Source organism: Phoca vitulina, unplaced genomic scaffold, assembly GCF_004348235.1.
Source record: "Phoca vitulina isolate PV1807 unplaced genomic scaffold, GSC_HSeal_1.0 scaffold8, whole genome shotgun sequence".
Taxonomy (NCBI): Eukaryota; Metazoa; Chordata; class Mammalia; order Carnivora; family Phocidae; genus Phoca; species Phoca vitulina.
The window spans coordinates 24987991-25001812 of record NW_022589711.1 but is presented as its reverse complement, the minus strand read 5'-3'; the positions used below and the strand labels follow the sequence as shown (position 1 = coordinate 25001812).

Sequence of the window (13822 nt, the reverse complement as noted above, 5' to 3'; positions counted from 1 at the left end):
TCAAGTTCCCAAAACTACCTGAGGTCTATTTGTGACTTTATTTGATTTATCTTGGCACTAGCTCTACTTGAGATAACATGTCCTCATATTTCTTCTCCAAACAAGAACAGTAAATATGGCTACCGCTGTGGTCTGAATGTGTCCCCACCAAATCCATATGTTGAAATCTTAACCTCCATATGTGGTAGAATTAGAAGGTAAAAACTTTGGGAGATGTTTAAATCATGAGCCCTCATGAATGCCCTTATAAAAAGAGGTTCTAGAGAACACTCTAGCTCCTTCTGCCTTGTGAGAAAAGAAGTCAGTGACCTGGAAGAGGGCCCTCACCTAACCACCCTGATCTCAGACTTCTAACCCTCAGAACTTTGAGCAATAAATTTCTGCTATTTATAAGCTACTCACTCTGTGCCTTACCTATAGCTAAGACAGTTACCAACATTTTGAAGGGTGGGTATGTGTAAAGAAGTTACTAAGGACTCTATCTTGGATTTGGGGGAAAGGGTCATAATGAAACATATCTGCAGATGAAGACTGCAGTATCTATCTCTTCCCTTGATGATTCTTGAATTTGATGCTAATATAATTTAACAACTAACTGACACATCCCTAACCTTAAAATGTTAAGCAACAATATTAATAGTGGTTTCATTTGTAGTTGCCAAAAACTGGGAACAATCCAAATATCATTCATCTGGTGAATGAGTACATTATGCATTATATAGTACATTCATACGATGAATTAAGAATACATACAACAACATGGATGAACTTCAGATGCATTATGCTAAGTAAAAGAACTCAGACCCAAAAAGGTAAATACTAAATGAATCCATTTACATGACAGCGTGGAAAATGAAAAACTAAAGAGACATAAAACAGATCAGTGGTTGCCAGCAGCTGGTCCTCAGGGGAGGGGCTGACTCAGAAAGGGGTGAGAGAAAACGTTTTGGGGTGATGAAACTGCTCAATGTCTTGACTATAACATGATTTTACGAGTTGTCAAAATTTGCAGAATTGTACACTATAAAGGGTGAATTTTACTGCATGTAAATCATACCTTAATAAAATAAATGAAAAAAAGATGTTGGGGTCACTATCTGTGTGCCTTCTACTCTAAACTTCAACCAGCATACTGTTCTTTGATGTTGATGTACTGGAGTTCTTGTAGGTTTTCAGTGGGAAAAAAAAAAAGAAAGAAAGAAATTACAGGGTACTAAAATAAAGGAAAAGGAATCCTTCTAAAATAGCTGATATAGTCCACCCTCTTCATTTTACAGATGAAAAATGGAGGCTTGAGAAAGTTTTCCCAATGTCTCAGAACTAGTCAGAGGCAGAGCAATATGCTTGTTTTCAAGAGATAGTAAACAATGATCAACCTACAGAAATTCAACTAACTACTCTTGTGTAACACAGACTGTTAAAATTGTACTGTCTAATGAAAAAAAGCCATGGTGCAAAAAAAAAAAAAAAAAAAAGTAAAATATTTCAAGTAGCTGCCTTCCAAATGTGTTGAGAAATTGGCCAAAGACTGCTGGCTTCTGAGAAATATGCAATTACAAGGGAATATCAGCTGATGTTAGTAGTCAATAGCCATTATTGCCTGTCCTATACCTGCCAAACCCGACAGTCACCACTGCCACCACCACTGGTACTACCACCTATACCCAGTATGGAGGGGAATCACGAAAACAAAAGAAGATGACCCAGGCCATGTTTGGTAAGGACACACATGTATTCTTTTGCTTACTTATTTATGTAACAAACAAATGCCAAGCACCTCCCTGGGTCCCACAATCTAATGTTGATCTCGGAATTATAGTAGCATCTAGATAAGAAGAAATGCCCAACCACTAGAACAGAGTAAGGGCTGTCTGAATGGAATTCATCATTACCAAACAAAACGCCATTTAGAAAGAACTAAACCTATAAATCGATGTGTTTATTATCATACTACATAATGCCTAAGAGTGTGGATTTTCCCAGATGGCATCATGGGTCCTAATTCTAGTTCTGTGTGATCTTCAACAAGTTACTTAACCTCTCAAGGCCTTAAGTTTCCTTAATCATAAAATGGAGACACTACCTGTACTTGCCTTGTTGGGTGCACTAAATGAGGAATATAAAGTGTTAAGTTCAGTTAGTGGCGCACAGTAAGTGTTCATAATCAGGAGCTATCATCACCATCATTATTAACATAGAAAACGCACACCATAGTGTTATACACTATGTTAGTGTTCTAACAAAATTTAGTCTTGAAAATGTGGTATGCCAGGTCCTACTGAGAAATTGATAAATGCTGCAAGGACTCAGAAAACACACAGACATGAAACTTTGGATCCCCTGGACCAAATTAAGAAGTCTTCTTCTAGACCAAATCTAGAAAACCAGGGAACTAGCATTTAAATAACGTGTTTTCTTCAGGACCCTAAGAATCACTGCTCTAGACACTTCACATGCACAGACAGTATGAATTTAAAATACCAAATTTTGTGCTTTTGGCACTTAAAAAATAAACCCAGAAAGTTGATTATTAAAAGCAAACCATAAATTTCCTTGATCTATGTTACAGAAGTAGAAATATCCTTTTCCTTTCCCTGAGATTCCCTAGCCATTAGCAAGTAACTACTTTTTTTCCCCCAATTCTCTTGCTCTTTCCTCCCATAAAATTTAAATCACGTATGGAAGTTCCATACTCAAAACGTGATAATTTATGGGCCTATTGCCCAGAAGATTCTGAGGAGACAATGAAATTCCTAAATGTGTGCAAATTATTCCAGGATGGGAAATGACTCTTCCTGTGTAGCAGTAATTATTTATGTAACACTACCTTGGGAGAATGTTAACAGTAGAGTATTAAATTACTCTTTTTAAAATGAGGCACTTCTACAGGGTTTTATTTGTTTTTTCCTAATTTGGAAAGATAGCATTTGCACACAAAACAACAAGTTTTACTATCCTATTGTTAAGTGGGTAGGTCAAGTTTCAGAAAGACTGTACTGATGCATTAAATACCTGCCAAATGGAAGTGGAAGGAAGGCTCCAGTTCAAACCATTACACAGTTGTGGATCCATCACCCTTAAAGTTAAGCAAAGTGACTAGGAAATTCCACTACCAACAAAGTGCCAAGAGGCAATAATGCCCACTGAAGGGAGAAAAACTTTAGTTTACCTCAAATTCACATGCACTTAGTAATTTTCCCAGATGGTATTATAAAACTGCAATCATGACCTAAATAATCTAGTTATTTTGGCACATAATTTTATTATTATGTTCCTTTCCACATCTGGATAGTTCATTTGCACAAGGAAGGCAATTTTGGTTGGGAAAAAAAAAAAAAAGACTCAAAAGGTCCAGCTAGGTCTAGTGGAACTAATCTGTATATAAACAAGGATTTTTTTTTTTAACAGTATGGAAGAACATAAAGATTTTCACCTGTACTTGAAGCACTAAAACAGTAGTTCAGTTTGAACTGGTAGCTACAAATTGACATCTCTTGGCTCTGTCACAAAATTGACAAGGATCTTATGCTTTTAGAGTTAGATCAGATACATGTTAGTGGCAAAATGCCAGTCGCCATTTTAATGGGGCTTCTACATTTCTACCTTTTGCCCTAGTGACCAGAAAATTGTTCTTAGAGTTTCCTTTAGCACATTTCTGCTATCTTATTAATTTTCAGTAGTTTTTATTCTTTTTAAGCAGCAAAATGAACTCTGGTATTTAAAATTTTCCAAACATGTGAAAACATACTGTAGGAATCAGAGTATTGGCTGGATTAGTGGAACACTCAGACACCACTTGAGTGAATTAGATCGGGTTTAACTCATCTGAAGGATTCCAAAAGAAGCTTTTAGGAAGGAAGGTGAGGAAGATGAGCAACATACCCCAGCAGAGGCAAGGGTGTAAGCTCCTGGATCCTAAAACTCTCACAAGGGAAAAACTATTACAGGAGATGATGCCCACGCATGAAGGCAGATCTCCTTTTTCAACTAAGAATCATTCTCCAGCTCTCAACAATTCTTTGGGTAAAGAACCAGAGTGGGGTTTGTTGGTACAATCTTTCATCACATGGCTCTAGATCCTCTGCCACCGTTTTGCTCTATTTCTACCAGAGTCCTTCTTGCTTCAGAAGGCATATGCTATCTTGCATAATCCTGAGATTAAAAATCTGACCAGATGGGAAGGTTGTTGGAACAGATACAGATTAGCCAACATGCAGAATGAGTGCAGGCTAGGCTGGCTTAGAGGAGGACTGAGCTTCCACCAAGTCTGACATCATCATCTGCTAGTGTATAGCCCTGGAGGTGTTCCACAGTCTGGAAGCCTGGACTTCTGCTTGTAATGGTATCCTGATTGTACCAACTTGTTTCTGTGTCCTTTAGATGAGTCCACCTCTTCTGATTTGCTGAAGTGGTATCTAGGTCTGACTGTTCCATCAATCCCAGCCTTCCCCTGACAGTAATTTCATATTTTCTGCATATCATATGTATAGCACACATAGATATTTATCTAATCAAAACCCACAGGAAGTATATTCTGACTGCCTTGGTTTTTTATATTCTAGACTCCCAAGCACAACTCCATCTAAACCAATAAAATGCATTTGATGGCAAGAAGCTATGTAAAATGAATGACTTCCAAGATGGTTTTAAGAAACAGTGAGAAGAGGAAGCTCATTGATAAAAAGGGTTTTGTTTGGTGGAAGGAGAGATTACAAGGCATTTTCAGAAGCTTAATTGCATCCCAGGAGGTTGAAAACCTGAGTCTGAGGTATGCCATGTGGAGAAGGGAGAGTGAGAACAGTAGTTAAGTATGGGCTTACTGAAAAGGGAACTAATCTTCTGAAACATCTCCTGGGATTCCATCACCTCGACCTTGCAGTTGTTTTTCATTTCTGCTTTCCAAACTACCTTTGTGTAAGGATTAATGACCTTCCCTCAGCCCATTAACTCAGACGGTCATTAATCTCCAGGAAATACTTGTCAGTACTGCTTAAAGGGTACATGAGAAATGCCGTGTTTTAGGTGAAAAATGGTTAATCTTACAGCCCTTTAACTGTCCTTTTCAATGATTAGAGTGTCTTCCTGGAATTCCCTTTGTCCCAGAATTAGTTAACATTTTAATCACACTATTACATGTAAGCTATGAAGTTGTCTGATTGCAATTGCAATTGATCCAAAAGAAATGCCTTCCTGGAGTATAAACTGAGTTTTAAAAAAGCATGTTTCAAAAGGATATTACTAGTCTAAATTCCTATAATACGAATGTGTTTCATGTACTTGGAAACTAAATGTTGCTTCCCCCAAATCAATATTATTGGTCAGCTTCAATTATAGGCTATTTCAGTTTTGATCTTTGGTAGGCAAATACACTATCTACTAAGTCAGCTTTATAAAAAGGCTAGAAAAACTGACATAGGCATAAATACTTGTATGCTTTTAGAGGACTGTTTATGAGACTTATTGTTAGGTGTTCATGTGAACACTGCCAAGACAAGGCTAAAAGAACAATAGCTAGAGCCAACTATAGTAGAAGAAACAACTCGTAAATGAAGTTTATTATAAATGTAAATTGTATCATGAGAAGACAGTTAGGTAAAGGCAGATATTTTAAAAGAAAAATTAGAATGAAAGCACAGGTAGGGGTGCCTGGGTGGCTCAGTGGATTAAGTGTTCAACTCTTGATTTTGGTTCAGGTCATGATCTCGGGGTCGTGACATCCAGCCCTGTACTGGCCCCACGCTCAGCGGAGTCTGCTTGAGTTTCTCTCCTTTTCCCCCTGCCCCACTTGCATTCTCTCTCTTTCTCTCTTTCAAATAAATAAATAAATAATAAAATCTTTAGAAAAAAAAGAATAAAAGCACAGATAAGGTTTTGGCTATAAAGTGACTATAAAGGTATAAAATATGGAAGGGAAGAAACAAGGATGGCAACACCTGGGCAATGAATGAGCTATGTTAAAAATGGTGGTACTCTCTGGGGTAAGAGAAAATAACAGAGGGGAGCGTTTTCATCCCCACATTTCCTGAATTTCTCTTCTACTTGAAGAGAGCTAACAAGCTGAGGGCATTGGTGTAAATCACCAAAGCAACAGGGCCAAATTCACTGCTACTCCTGCAAAATGGTAAGAGAACCTCAACTCTAATCTTTGGATTCCTGGGCTTTGCAAAAGCAAGCCTTAGTCAGCCAGCTCTGCCCTGGATTCTTCTCTGCCTTGGTCACTGTCCTCTGGGTCTTGCTAAGACAGGCCTGTGTTCCAAACCATTGTTCTTTAAACAAAGTTGTAAACTGCTAACAGTTTTGTTTAAAAGTTTGTAAAATGATAACCACATTGCTACATCTCTCTGGAGTATCTCAAACAAAATGTGGTTCAAATTTCTTGTTTCAAAAAAAAAAAAAGAATCTAAGAGTTATTTAATAAACAAAGACAACCAATGTAGTTAATAGGCTTTGTGTGACCACAGCTATGTCATCTTGGTCTTCTATTTCTTGCTTAAGGCAGAGGTCAGAGTGAGCCATTCAGTGAAGGGGCATCCAACCAGTCCATCTGGATGCTCTGCCTGAGCAAGTTTCTATGTAGTCCCCACCCTGCAACTTGGCATGACTGATGGTGGAGGGTAGGTAGAGAGGGCTACCTTCACTACAGGCTGGTCTCTCCAACCCAAACACACATAGACAGCACTTATCTTCATTTCAGGGAAATGAGAAGCCACCTCTCCTCAGAGGATGACTAGGAGCCCAAATTTGGTGACCTGGTCTCTGGATCTACAAGCAAATAAGGGGTGAAAATGGACAATTCTACTAACTGAAAACCTCTACATTAATGCAGCTGATTAAACAAGCTACTGGGAATCTTGGCAGGGCTGTCCACGCTCCGTAAGGGTTGATCTTTATATAAAGATAAGCTCTTCCACTGATAATATCTCCAACACTCAGGGTACAAAAACTCCTTTCGTTAGGGTAGAAGAAACAGGTTCATCTTAATGCAATAATTTATTTGAACAAACATGCTTATTGTAAAGCCAGTCAGGCCAAATCCAAATGTTTTCCTGTTTATATTACCCAGGGGGAAGTCTGTAACAGCCCCTGGAAGTGATCACCCTAGGGCTTCTAACACAGTCCATGCCAGCAGCCAGCATGCACCCTCCTATCCTTCACTATCCAAGCTTCCTTTCTGCTCCGTACTCACAATGATTGCCGTTACCTGCCCAACCATTGCTTCCAATTTTCCAGGAAAACCAGACTCAAGATTTGAGTAACAAAACCCTAAAGACTCACAGAGAGGGACTCATGCTTAAGTAGATTTTGTAAAAATTAAAACAGCTTTTGTGTCACTGGGTTTGTTCCATGCTAATCCTGGGTAGCAGTCCCCAAGGGAGCAACAGCAGCCGTCAGAACGGAGCTCCTCTGCTCAGCCGGAGACTAAGTACCACATGTGTCTTCCTGGCCCACTCTTCCATTCCCACCGCTCTTGCTGCCATTCTGAGATGCTGCCTGCTTCACCGTCTCAGGGGGCCACTAATTCGCTTATGTTGTGAGACTTCTCATCACCAGTTTCCTTTTAGAGGCTCCTGGCCTGGGCGCCTGGGTGGCTCAGATGGTTAAACATCTGACTCTTGATTTCGGCTCAGGTAATGATCTCAGGGTCATGAGATTGAGCCCTGCATCAGGATCTGTGCTCAACGCAGAGTTCACTTGGGATTCCCTCTCTCTCTCTCTCCCTCTGCCCCTCCCCTGCTCTCTCTAAATAAATAAAATCTTATAAAAAAAAGAAGACTGCTGGCCTAGGATCACAGAGTACACAGGAATATATACAAGCTGGGGAAGGTATTTCACAAAGTCTAAATCTATGCACCCCTGTTCAGTTGGTTGGCTGAACATTTTTATAGCACATAGCATCCCACCCATCAACCACCCCTCCTCCACTGGCACCCGCACAGCCACGAGCAGACGGCTTTACGTTGCTTTTTCCTCTGAACTACCTTTGCCAATCTATTCTGCTCTGGCAGAACTGGGAGGTAGATGGAAAGGCTATTTTTGATGAGAGGGCTTAACAACATTCCCCAAACAAAGTATTTCTCCTACATACTCAAAACATTATAAAACATTTTTTAAAAAAGATTTTTAAAATTTATTTGAGAGAGAGAGAGAGAGTATGGGGGGGGGAAGAGAGGGGGAAAGGAAGGGGCAGAGGGACAAGCAGACTCCCTGCTGAGCAAAGAGCCCGAGGCTCACCTTGATCCCAGGACCCTGAGATCACGACCTGAGCAGAAGTCAGACCCTTAACTGAGCCACCCAGGCATCCTTAAAACACTTTTAAAATACTTTAGTCCCTGACTCCAGAAAAAGAAGAAGGCTGGCTTTGCAAAGTGATGTCTTTGGTAGCCAAGTAAAGAGATAACAAATTCAGAGGAATCATAGTGTCCTTGGACTACCGAGAACACTGAGTAGCTACCGAAGGCAAAGCATTGTGGGGGATACAGAATGTAATCGGCACTATCCTTGCCTTTGAGGAATTACCAGTTTAGTAGAAGTAGGAAAAACATAAAAACTATTAAACAGTGTAGGATACAAAAAGTGTTATGAGAGAGGTACAGATAAAGTGCTGACATGGTTCAAAGGGAAAACAGAATTCCTACCTGCAGAGTTGCAGAAACCACATTTACAGTAAGGATCCAATTTCTACAAGCATCCTATACAAACTGAAGGCTTTTAAGGCTACTTCCTCTTCTTTTTTCTTTATTATTCTCTTTCCGAGGACATTTGTTATTCTCTCACTGCCCCAATCACTCCTGTGATGGACTGGATCAGCTGGCACATGTGTTACTTTGAAGGGCATATTTATTTTTATGGCAATCAAGAATTCCAATGGAAGCACTTTAGTGAAAGCAAGGTTGTGAGAGTCATAGCTTTTCTTCAGTTGCTACCTCTGCCTTTTCTTTGCTTCTCCTAACCTGATCCACCTTGAGGCCACTCTTACCAGCTGCAGAGCTGGACTACTTCTTTCCTTCCAGAAAAGTCTCTAGTCCTGGCCTGTGCCCACAGTCAACGCACTACCTCTCTGCATGGGCTATGGGGAGTTGCCGCTTCATCTGTAACATTAAGTGTCCCTTTGTAAAGGAAAGTGGGACATTAGCCGTGCCTGGATGGCAAAAATATTTCCTTTCCCAGTCTCTGTTATAAAGCTGTCTTGGATAGTAACTGGTAAACCGCCACCTATTTTTTTCACCACAGTTCAATGAAAATTCCAATTTGTACCACATAGCTCTAGATGTCCCAAAGTACAAAGTGGTCAAGGTTCCCCAAAATCTGATTGGCTTCCACCCTGCATGCAAGTGAGAGGCCAGTGTCAGCCCACACTTCCTTCTCTGCTCTCCATTACCTGTGCTGAAAGACTGACAACTGACAATCAGAACAACTGTCCCCTTTCCCCCAATCCCTTCACTAACTGCCTGGGAGAATTCTCTTCAAAAGACACCAGGACACCTTCACAGCAGTGCTCTACATAAACCTGCAGCAAGAAAATTGTTAAGCTCACCAGGTCTAAGACTCCACTAGAGGCCTAAGGGACTCCAGTTCTCATAGCCCTGGCATTCTCATCCACCAGTAAAAACACAAGCATCTCTGGTTAATAGTGTTCTCTTCTATTGTATTTCCATTCTCATTTAGTGCTGCTTCCTCCCTTGGGTTCTTGTCATCCTCTCTGACTTCCCTCCAAATCCTTCCCATGGTGTTCTCTCTGAAGGCATGTGGAACAATGCAAAAGCACAGCTTTACACTCAGGTAGATTTTGGGTTCAGTGATCCTAAAGTAGATTTGCTGTGTGACCCTAACTGATGCATATGGCCTCTCTTATGCCTTATGCCCTCATCTGTAAAATCCAGATGATAGCAATTAGTTTGTAGTATCCTGTGAGGATTAAATGCATAAAACATCCAAGTACAGTACCTGGCACATCCTAGGTGCTCAATAAATGACATATATTGCTGTTATCGGACCCCTGCATCCTTACCCTTCTCACAGTTCCTTCTCCCCGCTCCTGTTCCACCTTCCTCCAGGACATACAACCCTTCCTCCAGGACATTTAACCTCTCAGCCTCTTCTGAGAAGACTGTTCATGCTCTCACAGCCCAAGCACCAAGCCTGGGGTGGTACCACTCTCCAGGCTCCACAATGCTACTTCCAGGTCATTTCTTTCAACTATCATATCAAACCCCCACCTCCCCAGAGGCTCATGTTATTGCTCCATACCACATCTGTCCAGTTCCTAGTTCTGCCACTTTCTGACCTCTCCCCATTGTTCCACCTATTTAATAAGGGCTTTGGCAACTGGGTCAAACTTTTTTGACCCAGTTTCCCTCCTGATGTTCCCTCAACCTGAACATGGATAGTCTTTACAACAATGTGGCTTTAGAGTTTCTTGACTCCAAAATCCTGTGCATAGTCCCCCTCAGCAATCCAATTCCACAGCTACACCTGGAATATTCTCCCTCGTACACCTATGATACTTCACTGTACTTAAGTGGTCCACGAGTCTGTCTTTCCTTGGTGAGCTATTGGTTCCTCACTGCTAGAGACCTATCTTTTTTGTTTTTTTTTAAAGATTTTATTTATTTGACAGAGAGAGAGAGAACACAAGCAGGGGGAGTGGCAGGCAGAGGGAGAGGGAGAAGCAGACTTCCCGCTGAGCAGGGAGCGCCATGCGAGGCTCAATCCCAGGACCCTGGGATCATGACCTGAGCCGAAGCAGACGCTTAAATGACTAAGCCATCCAGGTGCCCCTGCTAAAGACGTACCTTATCTAACTTTTTATCTTTATCCCTAGGACAGAGTCTGGTATATAGTGGGTGTTTAATAAATATTTATGGGATGGTTAACATGGTACATTTGTATAGCTTTTTAGAGCTTACAACATGCTTCTCTATTATTTCATTTAATGATCACTTTAGGAAGGTAGAAACATTACTGCAATCAAGGTTATGTGGTTAGACCACAGCAAACACCTGCATGTTATATCATCTACAGGCCAGCTGGGGCTATTCCTATCATCCCAGCTACAATAACAGCCCTCTTCCCCTACCTCCCTTGCCCTTGTATACTTGTTTTTTGTGAAAACTGAAAAGAAAATTTGGAAAGACAATAGCTTATTTATCTTATGCACATATGAATAGTTCTGAGAGGATTATGCATCTCTGTGTTCCCAAGGGTCTTCTGCCATTAGACTATCCACTAAACTCTCAGGATCTTCTTAAAAGAATTATGTAATGTTATATTTCATTGCCCCCAATGTGAACTCTAACATGACAAAAGTTCGGTCTATTAGCCACATTAAATAGATTTCAAAACTGGAAAATGCAGAAACCCAATCTTGCATTCTCTGATTAATTAAATCCTGGATTTAAGCTTCCTGATAAAGCCCACAAAATGACAATTCAAAACTCCTCTGGGTTACCAATGAAAAATGATCATTGGCAGAAATTTGAAAACTTCCTTTAAATATATGAAGAAGAGGTCTGCAATTGGCAAAGCAAAAATTGCTTCCTGAACCACTCCATGCCACATCCTATAAATGGCTAAATCCATAAATTCTTAACTGGAATCTGATTCACAGTCCCAAACTGTGAAGTGTCTAGTTTCAGGGAATGAATAAAAAAATCTTTCTTATCTGGGTCATTTGTGGTCTTTAAAATGTTTTCCTAGCTTAAGGAAGTCATTTTTAAAAAGGGATTATAGTTAATGGCTTCTTTTCATGGTAAGTTTCCATCCCTGTATATGGCAAGGATTTTTGTGAAATTCAAGTTCTTTAGGAAAGTTCTGCTGTGCTAAATGCCAAGGGATACAAAGTCTTCAGGGTTCTAGACACTTATACTCTAGTAATGAAGAAAGATATGCACAAAAATATCCATAGTACAGGAAAGCTTCCTTGGCATGTAACGACATTTATGGGCAGTAAGAGCTAAAGTTCAATTATTATTAATAAAAAAAAAATGACAATGATAGCTAACATTTACTAAGTGCTTGCTACATATCAGGTATTATGCTGAATACTCTGATGCAGTAACTTATTTAATTCTAAGAATGTTGTAAGGTAGGTATTATGATTACCTTAGAGACGTTACAGATGAGGACTCTTAGTCTGAGAGATTCAGTAACTTGCATAAGGTTGAAAAGCTGGTCAATGATAGAACTGGGATTCAAATACAGAATTTTTGGGCTCTAAAACAAAGTGCTTATTCCATCTCATGTCCTTTTCCTGAAGCATCTCATCACCAAAATAAAAATCACTTTACTTTTCTTACCTATTGTCAGGGTGAATCTACTACCTGCTGAGGGACACATGGGTGTGCTTTCAGTGGGCTGTGCTGCAGCTAGCCCAGGAAAGGCCAATGGCTTAGCAATAACAAATTACAGCATAGCTAAGAGTCAAAGTAGTCACTGACCAATCGCCTTGTTGCTTAAATAGATTTTGCTAGATTTTTCAAATAGCAATGTAGCAATTATCATCATTATGTCTAGCTAAACATTAAAAATTATCTGATCAGATATGCTATTGTTGGTAAAATTTTAAGAATCAACAAATTAACTGATAGAAGTTTCTACTGAGTAAAAATATTACACAAAGCTATATAGAAAAAAAATGCAATAAAGCCACTGCAACTCAGAAGTTAGCAAGAATAAGAGCTGAATGTTTTGTTGAAATGGAGGCCCCAATCGCAGGTTGGGAAAAATTTAAAAACCAATTAATAAGTCTTTTGACATTAGCTAAATAACCAAGAATATTAAAATCCAGAACTAATTATATGAGTCAGTTAAAAATTATGTTGAAATAACTTAATGATTTGGAAATTTTATAATATACATTTTTATGAAAAAAATTGGTTTGAAACACAGTGTGATCCCACTTTTAGATGTAAATCTAACAAAACATGATAGTACTTGTATGCTGATAACTATAAAATGCTGATGAAAAGCATCAAAGATCTAAATAAATGGAGAGACATACTATGTTCATGGATTGAAATACTTAACATAGGAAATATGTTGATTTGCCCCTAATTGATATACAGGTTTAATGCATTCCAATCAAAATTCCAGCAAAATTTTCTTACATAGACAAGATAATTCTAAAATTTATATGGGAAGGCAAAGGAGCTAGAATAGCTAAAACAATGTTGAAAAAGAAGAAAAAAATGGTTGGAATCAGTGTACCTTATTTCAAGATTTACATAGGTATAGTAATCAAGACTGTGTGTATTGCTGGAGGGATAGACACAAAGATCAATGGAACAGAATGGAGAACCCAGATTTAGACTTGTGCAAATATGCCTTGACAAAGGCTCAAAATCAACTCAATCAAAAAACAGATAAGCCTTTGCAACAAATGGTGTTGGAGCAGTTGGGACATGGAGGGGGGGTGGAAAGAACTTCAGTTTAAGTCTACCACTTTGAGCAAAAATTAACTCTAAATGGATCATGGACTTAAATGTAAAATATAAAACTATAAAGCTCTTAGGAAAAAAAAGAAAATCTTTGGAATCTAGGTCTAGGCAGAGTTCCTATACTTGACACCAAAACCAAAATCCATAAAAGGCAAAATGGATAAATTAGATTTAATTAAAATGAAAAACTTTAGCTCTGTGAAAGACCCCTTGAAGAGGATGAAAGGACAATCTTGAGATTGGGAAAAAATATTTGCAACCATTTATCTGACAAAGGACAACTACCTAGAATATATAAAGAACCCCCAAAATTTAACAGTAAAAAAAAAAAAAGGAACAATCCAATTAGAAAATGGGCAAAAGATATGAACAGATATTTCACTAAA

At 39.2% G+C, this 13822-nt stretch overlaps 1 protein-coding gene across 7 annotated transcripts in view; it reads right to left on the bottom strand.

Annotated features, from left to right (window-relative positions):
* The window catches only part of CMSS1 (cms1 ribosomal small subunit homolog), a 374963-nt gene that overhangs the window by 85481 nt on the left and 275660 nt on the right, over positions 1-13822 (bottom strand). Inside the window, exon 2 of one of the 7 annotated variants that reach the window (XM_032406414.1) lies at positions 6684-6762. The exons of 5 other annotated variants lie outside the window; for them this stretch is intronic. The gene's annotated coding sequence lies outside the window, so the exon portion shown is untranslated. Of the gene's footprint in view, positions 1-6683; positions 7580-13822 lie in introns of those variants that run through there. One more of the 7 variants, XM_032406416.1, reaches the window with a different exon arrangement.